The sequence below is a fragment of the Gorilla gorilla genome, chromosome 13 (genome assembly GCF_029281585.2).
Source record: "Gorilla gorilla gorilla isolate KB3781 chromosome 13, NHGRI_mGorGor1-v2.1_pri, whole genome shotgun sequence".
Classification (NCBI taxonomy): Eukaryota; Metazoa; Chordata; class Mammalia; order Primates; family Hominidae; genus Gorilla; species Gorilla gorilla.
In genome coordinates this window covers 31,939,374-31,952,355 of record NC_073237.2, presented here as the reverse complement: position 1 = coordinate 31,952,355, position 12,982 = coordinate 31,939,374, and the positions used below count along the sequence as shown (strand labels likewise).

At 36.5% G+C, this 12,982-nt stretch overlaps 1 pseudogene; it reads left to right on the top strand.

Moving 5' to 3' along the window:
* The window catches only part of LOC101140056 (ankyrin repeat domain-containing protein 18B-like), a 33,884-nt pseudogene that overhangs the window by 2,574 nt on the left and 18,328 nt on the right, over nt 1-12,982 (top strand).

Genomic DNA, 12,982 nt, shown 5'->3' with positions numbered 1-12,982 from the left:
GTGTTTGTTTTTTTCTTCCTGCATTAGTTTGCTGAAGATATCAGCTTTGAGCTCATCCATATCCCTGCAAAAAGCATGATCTCATTCATTTTTACGGCTCCATAGTATTCCACGGTGTATATGTACCACATTTTCTTTATCCCGCCTATCACTGATGGACATCTGGGTTGATTCCATGGCTTTACTGTTGTGAATAGTGCTGCAACGAACATACAAATGCATGTATCTTTATAATAGAATAATTTATATTCCAACGTATGGTAATTTTAAATCAGTTTTGGTATTAAAAATCATGTAATTTTGGAAAATATTGATAATGGAAAAACCCAAATTCTGCCAAAATATGTTGAGAAAATAGAGGGTAAATATATCTTTTCAGACTTTAAATGCCTCAGGCTCTTAGTTAATCTTCCCCAGATCTGGGAAGACCTAGAAGGGGAGAGATTGGGCTACGTTAATGAGGGCCATTTCAATCTCTTGGCCCTGCAGCAGCCATTTCAAAATATGACAAAAAAAATATTTGGGGGTAAAATATTTTGATTTCCTTCAGCTTCTTCTCTCTGTGATGCTGCACCAGAATCAGGTTAGAAAGGAAGCCACATTATAAGAGTTAACAAAACCCATCTGATGAGATTTGATAGTTTGAAGGGTGTGATTCCCAGACCCTTTAGATAGAAATTGGGGCCAAGGAAAACAAGGTCTTATTCCTCAATATAAATCTGTCAGTGCTTTAAGCAGTGAAAGATTTTTCATTTAATTTTACAGACTTGAAACTAATGAAAAGGATAGCTTTTAAAATATAAATCTCTTTTTCTATGAAAAGGACATGCTGTTGATTCTCTTAGGCCTTGAACCCTGGCCAGTGATCTGAAACCAAGCAGTACCTGTCTCCAGATCACTAGTACCAAAATCACTAGTACCAAATTAATTTGGGGTGGGGGATAACAGGTTTATTGAGAAATAATGAACACACCATGCAATTCACTCATTTAAAATATACAATTTATTAACTTTAGTATTTTCAGAGAGTTATGCAGTCATCATTACAATCAATTGTAGAACATTTTCATCACCCTAAAAACAAACCCCACATCATTTAGCTATCTTCACTAGTTTTCCCTTCCTCCCTCAGCCCTAGGTAACCATCCACCTTCTTTGTATAGATTTGCCTATAAGCCTCTGAAATGAAAAGCAAGTGGTCTACCATGACTGGCTTATTTTACTTAGCATAATTTTCCATGCTGCATCTGTGCTGCAGCAGGTATTGATGCAGGGTTTTTGCTCCTTAGTTCAGCTCAATCTGGGTTCTTCTCTCATGACCAGGAAAAATTAAGCACACAGACACATTGAAGGGTGAGGAGGACAGAATTTATTAAGTGAAAGGAAAGCTCTCAGCAAAGAGGGGCGTCCTGCAACCAGGTTTCCACCTCACAATTGAATACCAGGAGCACAGGAGCTGAAGCGGCCAGGCTCCTGCTCTGCATAAGGCATGAATTCCTGGTGACTCCACCCCATCCCCCCAGTGCTTGTGGGCCTCGGGTCTGCTGCCGGCATGTGCAGGCAAGACAAGTCCAGGTTCCCTTATCTGCACATAACGTCTGGTGTAAACACTTGTGAGGCTTGTTGGGGATTCTCCGGGGACCCTTCCTTATCTGCCTAGGCATTTTGCTGTCTCCTCCTAATACAGTATCAGTACTTAGTTTCTTCTTATTGCTGAGTGATATTCCATTATATGGATACATTAAACAGTTTATTTATCCATTCACCAGGTGATGGACCTTTGGGTTCTTTCCCACCCAAAGGTGATGGACGTTTTGGTTCTTTCCACTTTTTCACTCTTATTAATAATGCTGCTGTAAACATTTATGTATGAGTTTTTGTGCTTGCATATGTTTTTGATTTTCTGGAGTATATACTCATGACTGGAATTTCTGGGTCGTATGGTAACTTCATGCTTAACCTTTTGAGGAGCTGCCAGTTTGTTTTCCAAAGTGGCTGCACCACTTTACATCCCCAGCAGCATTGGATAAGGGCTTTAATTTCTTTACATTTTTCCTAACACTTATTTTCTCTTTTTTATTGAATAAAGGTTTCATCCTGTGGTGTGAAGTGATACCACATGTGGTTTTGATTTACTTTTTCCTAATGACTAATTACATTAAGCATCTATTAATGTGCTTATTATCCATCTTTATATCTTCTTTGCAAATATATCTATTCAAAATCTTTGCCCATTTTTTAAATTGGGTTATCTTGTTATTTATGAATTGCAAAGGTTCTTTATATATCCTACATATGTAAGTCCCTTATCAGATACATGCTTTTCAAATACTTTCTTCTACTCAGTATCTTACCTTTTCACTTCTTGATACTGTCTTCTCAAGCACAGCAGTTTTCAATTTTGAAGTTCATTGAATCCATTTTTCCTTTGGAGTCATAGCTAAGAAAACACTGCCAAATGCAGTCACAAAGATTTATGCCAGGGTTTTCTTCTTACTTTATTTATTTTTTGCATGTGGATATCCAGTTGTCGCAGCACCATTTGTTGAAAAGACTATTCTTTTCCCATTCTGTTCTTTTGTTAACCTTGTATAAAATCAATTGACTGTAAATGTGCAGGTTTATTTGTAGATTATCAATTCTTAGTTTGTTTATATCTATTATTATGCCAAGGCCAAATTGTATTTAATGAGAAGTTTTTTTCAAGCATGTTGCATATTACCAGTTGTCTTATATCATAATAAAAATTAAATTTAGTGGAATATCTTTAACTTCACCTTTTGTGCCTCAAAGGAATCTCTGGCCAGCTTATACCTTACTTACTCTAAGACATGATGGCAAGTCAGGCTTACAAGACACTCTTTCTTTTTTTCTCTATTCAAACCTTTAGTCTCTTTTCCATTGCCTCCCTCTATAGTTATATTTTCAGTAAGTTTTCATCACAGGATCTGCTGATGTAGTCTAATATTTAGTGCCTTATGTTTTGCTAACTCATTATAATTCATAGAATCTTCCATAGATGTTTACCATCCAGGAAGGAGAAGTCTGAGCTGCCAGCTTTCCTCAGTGGAAATCATGTGAAGTCATCATGTTGTAGTTCGCAGATCCTCTTTCCACCTGGTAGCTGGTTCTCTTGGGTAGCACTGCATCTAATCCTTTACTTGGTGCAGATCTTGCATTCTCAGAAACCACAGTTCCCTGTATTGACCTCCTTTTACTGAAACAGAGATGCACAGCTCTGCTTTCTAGCTCAGTAGAGGATTCTTGGGATATAAAGTTTAACTCATTCCAAGAAAAAGTCTTAGGAGTACAGCACTTCAAAATCAGGTAATGTTCAGGCAATTTATCAGAGACAAATAGTAGATTAGTATTTTGACTTTTGAAATTTCAGAGCCAAGTTGTGTGCTGTAGAGAAGCATTGTAGTATAATACAGAGATGGGATGGTCTTAACTTCTCCATACAAACAAGCTTGAAGTAAGATAAAGGAGAAATTGCATTTGATGTCTTAACACTCAAAGCATACTGTGCTTATTTTACTCCTGTGAAGACTAAAAATCATTCCATAATGTTCTCCTTATTTCCTCATTGAGAAAAGGAAAATGAAAATTGAATACTAGATTGATTAATAAATACTCAAAGCTTATTCTTTTAGAATTTTCATTAACTGAAATCAGGCAAATGTCTAATTTTGGTTATCTAACCAAGTATTTCTAGTTGTTTTTCAAATCATACTTCTTCTTGCTTTGCAGTCTTATTTCCTAACTTGTGGGGAAATTGTAAGGAGACACCCTTGCCTTGTTATGAGAGTTCATAATTGAAGGGGTTTTTAGGAAATGTTCCTCCTCAGCAGCTTATGTCTCTCTCCTGGTTATCTACTGCTTCTCAATAATGTTTGCCATCAAGAAATTAATCTCAACATTTATTAGATCCTACTTTAAAGGAGACTCTTTTCTCTGCATAAGTTATGTTTCCTGTTGTCTCTTTTTAAAACTTATTTTTCTAACAATTATCCAGGGTTTTGTGGCTTAAAAGAAAAACATTTATTTTGTTCATGAACCTGTGGTTTGAAAAAAGCTTAGCCAGGACAGGTCATCTCTGCTCCCCTCAGCTTCCCTAGGAATAGCTGATCAGTTGGGGAAATGGAATCCTCTGAAGCTTTGCTTACCCATGTGTTTGATGGTTGATGCTGGCCGTTGGCTGGAACCTTGGTTGGAGCAGGCAGCATGAATATTGACACTGACACTCCCAGGCTGTCTCTCTGGCCTGATCTCACTCACAATCTGGGGGCTGAGTTCAAAGGGAAAGCAGTCTGAGATAGGGAAGCCACATGATATCCCTTTTACTGCATTCTATTCATTAGAAGGAAGTCAGTAAGGATTGCCCATATTCTGTTTTTTTAATGGGATAAATATAGCTTCTCTTTTATTTTAATTGACATGTATATACATAATTTTGGCCAATAGAGTGATATTTTGATACATGTATGTAGTGTGTAATGATCAAGCTAACTAGCACATTTACTACTTCAACCATTTTTCATTTTTTGAATTGTGAACATTCAAAATCTTCTGCCTTTTTAAAAATATACAATAAATCATAATTAACCATATTCACCCTACAATGCCACAGAACACCAGAACTCATTCCTCTTATCTAACTGTAATTCTGTATCCATTAACCATCCTCCCCTCCCCTACCTCTGTGAGCTTTTTTGTTGTTGTTAAGAGACAGGGCCTTGCTAGTCTAGTCTGGGCTCTGGGCAACTGTAGTCACCCAGACTAGAGACAGTGGCTTGATCATACCTCACTGCAGCCTCAAACTCTTGGGCTCATGTGATCCTCCCACCTCAGCCTCCTGAGCAGCTAGGATTATGGGCATGCACCATTGCACCTGTCTGATTTTTGACTTTGTAGAGCTATCTACCTATGTTGTCCAGGGTGCTCTGGAACTTTGGCCTCAAGTGATTCTCCTGCCTTGGTCTTTCAAAGTGCTAGGAAATTACAGGCAATAGCCATGTTGCCCAGCCCTCAGTTTTTCTTTAGCTCCCACATATGAGTGAGAATGTGCAGTGTTTATCTTTCTGTGTCTGCACTTAACATACCATCCCTCAGACTGATCCACATGGCCACGAATAACAGGATTGAATTCCTTTATATGGTGAATAGTATTCTACTGTGTTGGTGTGCCACAGTTTTTTGTCCATTCATTTGGTTATGGACATGCAGGTTGATTCCATACATCAGGTATTGTGAATAGTGCTACAATAAACATACGAGTACAGGTATCTTTTTGATCTATTGTTTTCTTTTCTATTGCCTGAATACCCAATAGTGGGTTTGCCGGATCCCTTGGCAGTCCCATTATTAGCTTTTTGAGAAAACCTCATGTTGTTTTCTATAGTGGCTGCACTAATTTACCTTCCCACCAACAGCATGTTAGAGTTTACTGTTCTCTGGAACCTCACCAGCATATGTTATTTTTTTGTCTTTTCAGTGATAGCAATTTATTCAAATTGAAGCAAGATTGTATCACATTGAAGATTTGATTTTTATTTCCCTGAGGATTAGTGATACTGAGCATTTTAAAATTTATTTATTGGCTATTTGTATTTCTTTTTTTCTAAAGAAAAGTATAGTTAGATATTTTGCCCAATTTTGAACTCAGATTTTTTTTTACTGTCAAGTTTTTTGAGTTTCTTGTATATTTTGGATACTAGTCCCTTATTAGATGAATAGTTGACAATATTTTCTCCCATTCCACTGGTTTTCTCTTCACTCAGTTTGCTGGGCAGAAGCTCTTTATCTTAATGTAATACCATTTGTCTATCATTTGGTTTTTGCCTATGCTTCTGATGTCTTACCCATAAAAATCTTTGTGCAGGCTAATGTCCTCAAGCATTTTTCCTACATTTACTTACAGTGGTTTCATAATTTTAGGGTTAAATATCAGTCTTCAATCAATTCTGAGTTTATTTCATTATGTGCTGTTACATAGGAAGCTAGTATCATTCTTCTCCATATGGATATTTAGTTTTCCCAGTGCCATTCATTTGAAGACATTGTCCTTTCCCCAGTGTATGTTCTTGGCACCTTTGTCCAAAATCAGTTGGCTGTAAATATGTGGATTTATTTCTGGGTGTGTATTCTATGGCCTTTACCCCAAGAATCATTACTTCTTAAAATGCAATTCAAATTAGCATGAAACATTTGCAGTTTAAGGAAAGGCTTATGGCATCAGAATCCTTATTTACAGGATTTGTTATTTTGTGTTTTTTTGAGATATGGTCTTTGTCTGTCATCCAGGCAGAAGTGCGGTGATGTGGTCATAATTCACTGCAGCCCTGAACTCTGGGTACAAGCCATCCTTTTGCCTCAGTCTCCCAACTAGCTGGGTCTACAGGCATGAGCCACCATGCCCAGCTAATTTAAAAAAAAAATTTTGTAGACATGGGGGTCTCACTATGTTGCTCTGGCTGATCTCAAATTCCTGGCCTCAAGTGATCATTCTGGCACAGGCTTTTAAATTGCTACAATTACAGGAATGAGCCACCATGCCTAGTATAGAGTGTTATATTATTTTCAAAGTCTTATTCTGAGAGCCATTTATTGACTTTGGCCTAAATAACTCAATATGATATCTCTGAAACTTTTTTTTTGACATATTATGGGGAATGATAATGAGGGAAGGTGGTTAGACACTTTTTACTAAGAGATAACTTGGTGCCATCTAAGGAGGAACAAAAATGAATTATCAGAAAAATAAAAGTAAGATGAAGTGCGAAAGTTCTGTGGCAAAGATGATGATAGCAAATAATATATTTTTGTGACTCATGGTAGCTTTAACTTTGTTCTTAAAATTCTGAGTAATTTAAGGGTTCACATTTGAAGAATCCACTGCATTACAGATAACATTTTATTGCAAGTAAATGCATTTCAAAATTTGCTATTGGTTTTGTATTAGATTATTCTCAGCCTACTTCATTATCAAGCTATATTATTTTATTCATGCAGTTTGATGATCTTACGGCAGAGAAGGAAGCTTTATCTTCAAAATGTGTCAATTTGGCTAAAGACAATCAAGTTCTTCAACAGGAGTTTTTATCTATGAAAAAAGTACAACAGGAATGTGAAAAACTTGAGGAGGATAAAAAGATGTTGAAAGAAGAAATATTAAATCTTAAGACACATATGGAAAACAATAGGGTAGAACTTAGTAAACTACAAGAATATAAATTGGAGCTAGATGAAAAGGCAATGCAGGCAGTAGAAAAATTAGAAGAAATCCATTTACAGGTTAGTTTTTTAAATCAGGTAAGTTTATCTGTAATGTGCTTTCATTTATTTCACCGCAAATTATATTTTGGATATGTATATATTATGTTTCCTCTGCCTCTCTTGTAGCAATTTGCTTTGTAGAGTTCTAGAAAAAAAAATGGCATCTGTTTTTTCTTTTAAATATTTACATTTCCATTATTATTATAACAAAATCAATCTTTCAGAGTAATGATTCTCACTGTGGAGTCATTTGATGATTAAGATCAGTTGGCATAAGAAACAATTGTGATTTCAAAATTATGTGATACTTTTGAATTGGTCTTAAGCTACATTGTTCATTAATCACTTTTTAAAATTATGAATGGATTCTATTACTTTTTTATATGACCAGATTACATTAATACTAACATAATTATGATTTCAAATTTTTATAAATCAGACAATTCTGAATTCAGTTATTAGTTTTGATCTTGCTGATAAATATTTTAAGCTTCAGCCTCTTTTACTAACATATTCACAATTGCTCTTTTAATCACTGACTCAAAATGAAAGGCAACAAACATATAATAATTAGGTTATAATTGTTTTAAAAGTGTATTATTTTCCTTTGTTTTAGGAACAAGCACAATATGAAAAACAATTAGAACAGTTAAACAAGGATAATATGGCTTCACTAAATAAGAAGGAACTCACACTTAAAAATGTGGAATGTAAATTCTCAGAAATGAAAACTGCTTATGAAGAGGTTACAACCGAATTAGAAGAATATAAGGAAGCCTTTGCAGCAGCATTGAAAGCTAACAATTCCATGTCAAAAAAATTAACAAAGTAAGTCAAAACATACACTCATAGAAAATGAATTAAGCTCATTAATTTGTTTTGAAAGCATAATTTTTAGTGAGATGGCTTTAGGAGATTAGTAGGAAGTGAATGCTAATCTAATAATGTAATTTCAGAAAATAATGTTAGTAAATAATCTTACCTTTAAAATGTTAGTCAAGGATAGTTTCTGTCCCATTTCTTTCTCTCTCTCTTTTTTTTTTTTTTTTGCTTTTGTATGGCTTTTTTCCCCTGAAAAGTCTCATGTAGTTAACCTGATCTGTTAGTTTTTGTCACTAAGTATTTTCGAAGCTTTATAATTAATAATGTGATCTTGTTATAAAATTGCTTGTCAGAATTTTCCTAAACAGAAATATTAATGAGTTTATTTTTTGGTAGATCACAACCTAAACCCAGACTTTCAAGTGGTACTGCTACTCTGGGCACAATCATTTTTGATTGTTATCTTTAGTATTATCACTAGAGGGTGCCTCAAGAAAGACTATTTGTGTAACATTTTCAAGATGTTACAGAAAGGCATCCTTGTGAAATAGGGAATAATTATCAAGGAATTTAAAGAAGTGTAATTCACAAAGTGGTTAAAACATAACTAGAAATACCATTTGACCCAGCAATCCCATTACTGGGTATATACCCAAAGGATTATAAACCATGCTGCTATAAAGACACATGCACACGTATGTTTATTGCAGCACTATTCACAATAGCAAAGACTTGGAACCAACACAAATATCCAACAATGATAGACTGGATTAAGGAAAGGTGGCACATATACACCATGGAATACTATGCAGCCATAACAGATAATGAGTTCATGTCCTTTGTAGGGACATGGATGGAGCTGGAAACCATCGTTCTCAGCAAACTATCGCAAGGACAAAAAACCAAACACTGTATGTTCTCACTCATAGGTGGGAATTGAACAATGAGAACACATGGACACAGGAAGGGGGGAACATCACACACCGGGGCCTGTCGTGGGGTGGGGGGATGGGGGACGGATAACATTTGGAGATATACCTAATGTTAAATGATGAGTTACTGGGTGCAGCACACCAACATGGCACAGGTATACATATGTAACTAACCTGCACGTGGTGCACATGTACCCTAAAACTTAAAGTATAAAAAAAAAAAAAACCTTGTTCAGCCTGAAGGGGTGTGTGGAAGGCAGAAGGAAAAAGCCCCACCTCCAGTGCCTTGGTCACAGTGTTGGGGGCTAATTGCCTTCAGACATGCTTTAGTTCTTTTTGATTACCAACCAGCCAATCTAGTTCTCCCCCAGGAGTTGTTGTTCTGAATTATTCCTCAGTGCCAAATGCTTAATTGTTCCTAGATAATGGGTGAAATGCACAAGGGTGAAACCTAAAATTTGTTTGCTAAACACAAGTATTCCTAGATTTTTTTGTTGTTGTTCATTTTAGTTTTCTTAACCTACATTAAGGAGTACAACATGATGTTTTGATACAATTATTTCTAGTGAAGTGGTTCTTATAATCAAGCAAATCAACATATTCTTTTCTCACATTGTTACCCTTTAAATATGAGTATTTCTAATGGAATCTTCAGAATCTCACAAGTAGAGCCCTTTTAGAAGGCTGCAAGTGTTACCTGTTGAGCCATATATCACTGATAGCCATTTCTCTTCCCTGTCTACTTTGTTTGTACTGCTTGTTCAGTATAAATCACCTTAGAAACACAGGTGCTTCTTTAGAATGATTTTAAAATTATACTTGCTTACAACAGGTATGCTCTCACACATCTTCAGTGTGAAAACACTGTTTAGTGGATAATTTGGTTTGCTCTCAGGGCAAGTTTTTAAAAACTGCAAGTCATTAAGAATCATTAGAGGAAAAATGAAATACTAAGCGTGTGTCTTTGCTATCTTTACAGATCAAATAAGAAAATAGCAGTGATCAGCATGAAGCTCCTTATGGAGAAAGAGCAGATGAAATATTTTCTCCGCACTCTTCCTACAAGGCGAGACCCAGAGTCACCTTGTGTTGAAAATCTTACTAGTATAGGACTCAACAGAAAATATATTCCCCAAACACCCATAAGAATTCCTATTTCAAGCCCACAGACTTCAAATAACTGCAAGAACTCCTTGACTATGGTTAGTTACATGACCATTTCTCTTTTGGGTTTCATTTCTCTAATATAATTCTTGTTTTTAATTTGGTGAAATACTGAGTTCTGTTGACTTATGCATGTTTAGTAAAGATCATAATTAGCTGTGTTAACACAGAAAGGAAATGGGAACTTTACATTTTTTAATTCCCTGGAGCTCTCATTTTCAAGAGATACCCGTTTACTAACTTTATTCAATAAATGTGACTAAACTGACACATTTAAAATGTCTTTAAAAGCTGCATTTAGGTTAGGTTTTAGAAATTGCATATTATTGCCTGATAACTGATGATATAGTTTGAGATGCTTTGGCTTACTCTCTAATTGATTATAGTTTAGATGTGGTTCATACTGCCCCCCCCCCCTTTTTTTTAATTGAGACAGTGTTTCACTCTATTGCCCAGGCTGGAGTGTTGTGGCACCATCTTGGCTCACTGCAACCTCCACCTCCCAGGTTCAAGCGATTTTCCCGCCTCAGCCTCCCAAGTAGCTGAGACTACAGGCACCTGCCATTACACCCAGCTAATGTTTGTATTTTTAGTAGAGACAGGGTTTCACCATATTGGCCAGGCTGTTCTCAAACTCCTGACCTTGTGATCTGCATGCCTCAGCCTCCCAAAGTGCTGGGATAACAAGCATGAGCTACCACATCCAGCCCATGCCACTTTTAAAGTTTCTTTGCACCAGCCAGGTGTGGTGTCTCATGTCTGTAATCCCAGCACTTTGGGAGGCTGAGGCAGGTGTGTCACAATGTCAGGAGTTCAAGACCAGCCTGGCCAAGATGGTGAAAGTACAAAAAGTAGAAAAAAAAATTAGCCAGGTGTGGTGGAGAGCACCTGTAATCCTAGCTACTAGGGAGGCTGAGGCAGAGAATTGCTTGAACCCAGGAGGCGGAGGTTGCAGTACGCTGAGATCGTGCCACTGAACTCCAGCCTGAGTGACAGGGTGAGACTTCATCTTGAATATAAAAAATTTTTTAAAAAGTTTATTTGCACCATCTCAACTCTTCCCACCCATAATCACAACTGAATGATTGGCATCCAAACAGTTTACCACATATAGATGTTTATTATTTAGTAGAATCCAAAATAATTTCATTTTATGAATTAAACAAAACACTAAAATGTTCATTTCCATTTTTATGTTCAAAGCTTTGTGCTTGGCCAGGTGCCGTGGCTCACACTTACAATCCCAACATTTTGGGAGGCCGAGGCAGGTGGATCACCTGAGGTCAGGAGTTTGAGACCAGCCTGGCCAACATGGTGAAACCCATCTCTACTAAAAATACAAAAATTAGCAAGGCATGTTGGCAGGCATGTGTAATCTCAGATACTCGGGAGGCTGAGGTGGGAGAGTCACTTGAACCCGGGAGACAGAGGTTGCAGTGAACCAAGATCATACCACTGCACTATAGCCTATGTGATGGAGACTCTGTCTCAAAAAAAAAAAAAAAAAAAAAAGGTTTGTGCTTTTCTTACATAAGAGTACATCCTCTGACTATAAAAATCCTGGAAGAAAACCTAGGAAATACTCTTCTGGACTTCATACTTCTCAATTAATTTATGGCTAAGTCCTCAAAAGCAATTGCAAGAATAACAAAAATTGACAAGTATGATCTAATTAAGCTAAAGAGCTTCTGCACAGCATGAGAAGCTATCACAGGATTAAACAGACAGCGTAGAGAATGGAAGAAAATATTCACAAACTATGGATACAGCAAATGCCTATTATCCAGAATCCATAAGAGATCTAAACAAATCAACAAGCAAAAAATAAATAACACCATTAAAAATGGGCAAAGGACGTGAACAGACACTTATCAAAATAACACATGTAAGTGGCCAACAAACATATTAACAAATGCTTACCATTGTTAATCATCAGAAAAGTGCCAAACAAAACATCAGTGAGATACCATTTCACACCAGTCAGAATAACTTTTGTTGAAAAGTAAAAAGAAAAAAAAAAGATGTTGGGGAAGCAGTGGAGAAAAGGGAACACACACCGTTTGTGGCAATGTAAATTAGTTCAGCTACTATGGAGAGCAGTTTGGAAATTAAGAACTAAGGATGACCGTTGGATGCAGCAATCCCATTACTATACTAGGGGTATACCTAAAGGACAATAAATCATTGTAATAAAAAGATGTTTGCACATGTGTGTTCATTGCAGCACTATTCAAAGCAGCAAAGACATGGAGTCAATCCAGGTGCATCCAAGGCAGATTGAAAATCCAAGGTAGATTGGAATGTTCCATACATACCATGGAATACTGTGCAGCCAAGAAAAGAACAAAATCATGTCCTTTGCAGCAACATGGATACAGCTGGAATCCACTATCCTAAGCAAACTAACACAGAAACAGAAACCAAATATCTCATGTTTTCACTTATGTGGGAGCTACACATTGGGTGCACACTGTCATAAACCTGGGAACAATAGACACTGGGAAATAAGAACAGGGAGGGACAGAGTGGGCCAGGGTTGGAAAACTACTTATTGGGTCCTATGCTTACTACCTGTGTGATGGGTTCCACTGTACTCCAAACCTCGGCATCCCTCAATATACTCTTGGAAGAAGCCTACACAGGTACCACCTTAATTTAGAATACAAACTAGAAAAAATCAAACAAACAAACAAAAAAAAAGAAGAAAAATTTACTATTAAAAGAGTTTACTATAAGTAGAGAATAGAAATTTCTTTTTAAGATAAAATTTATTGATGTAAAAAATTTGG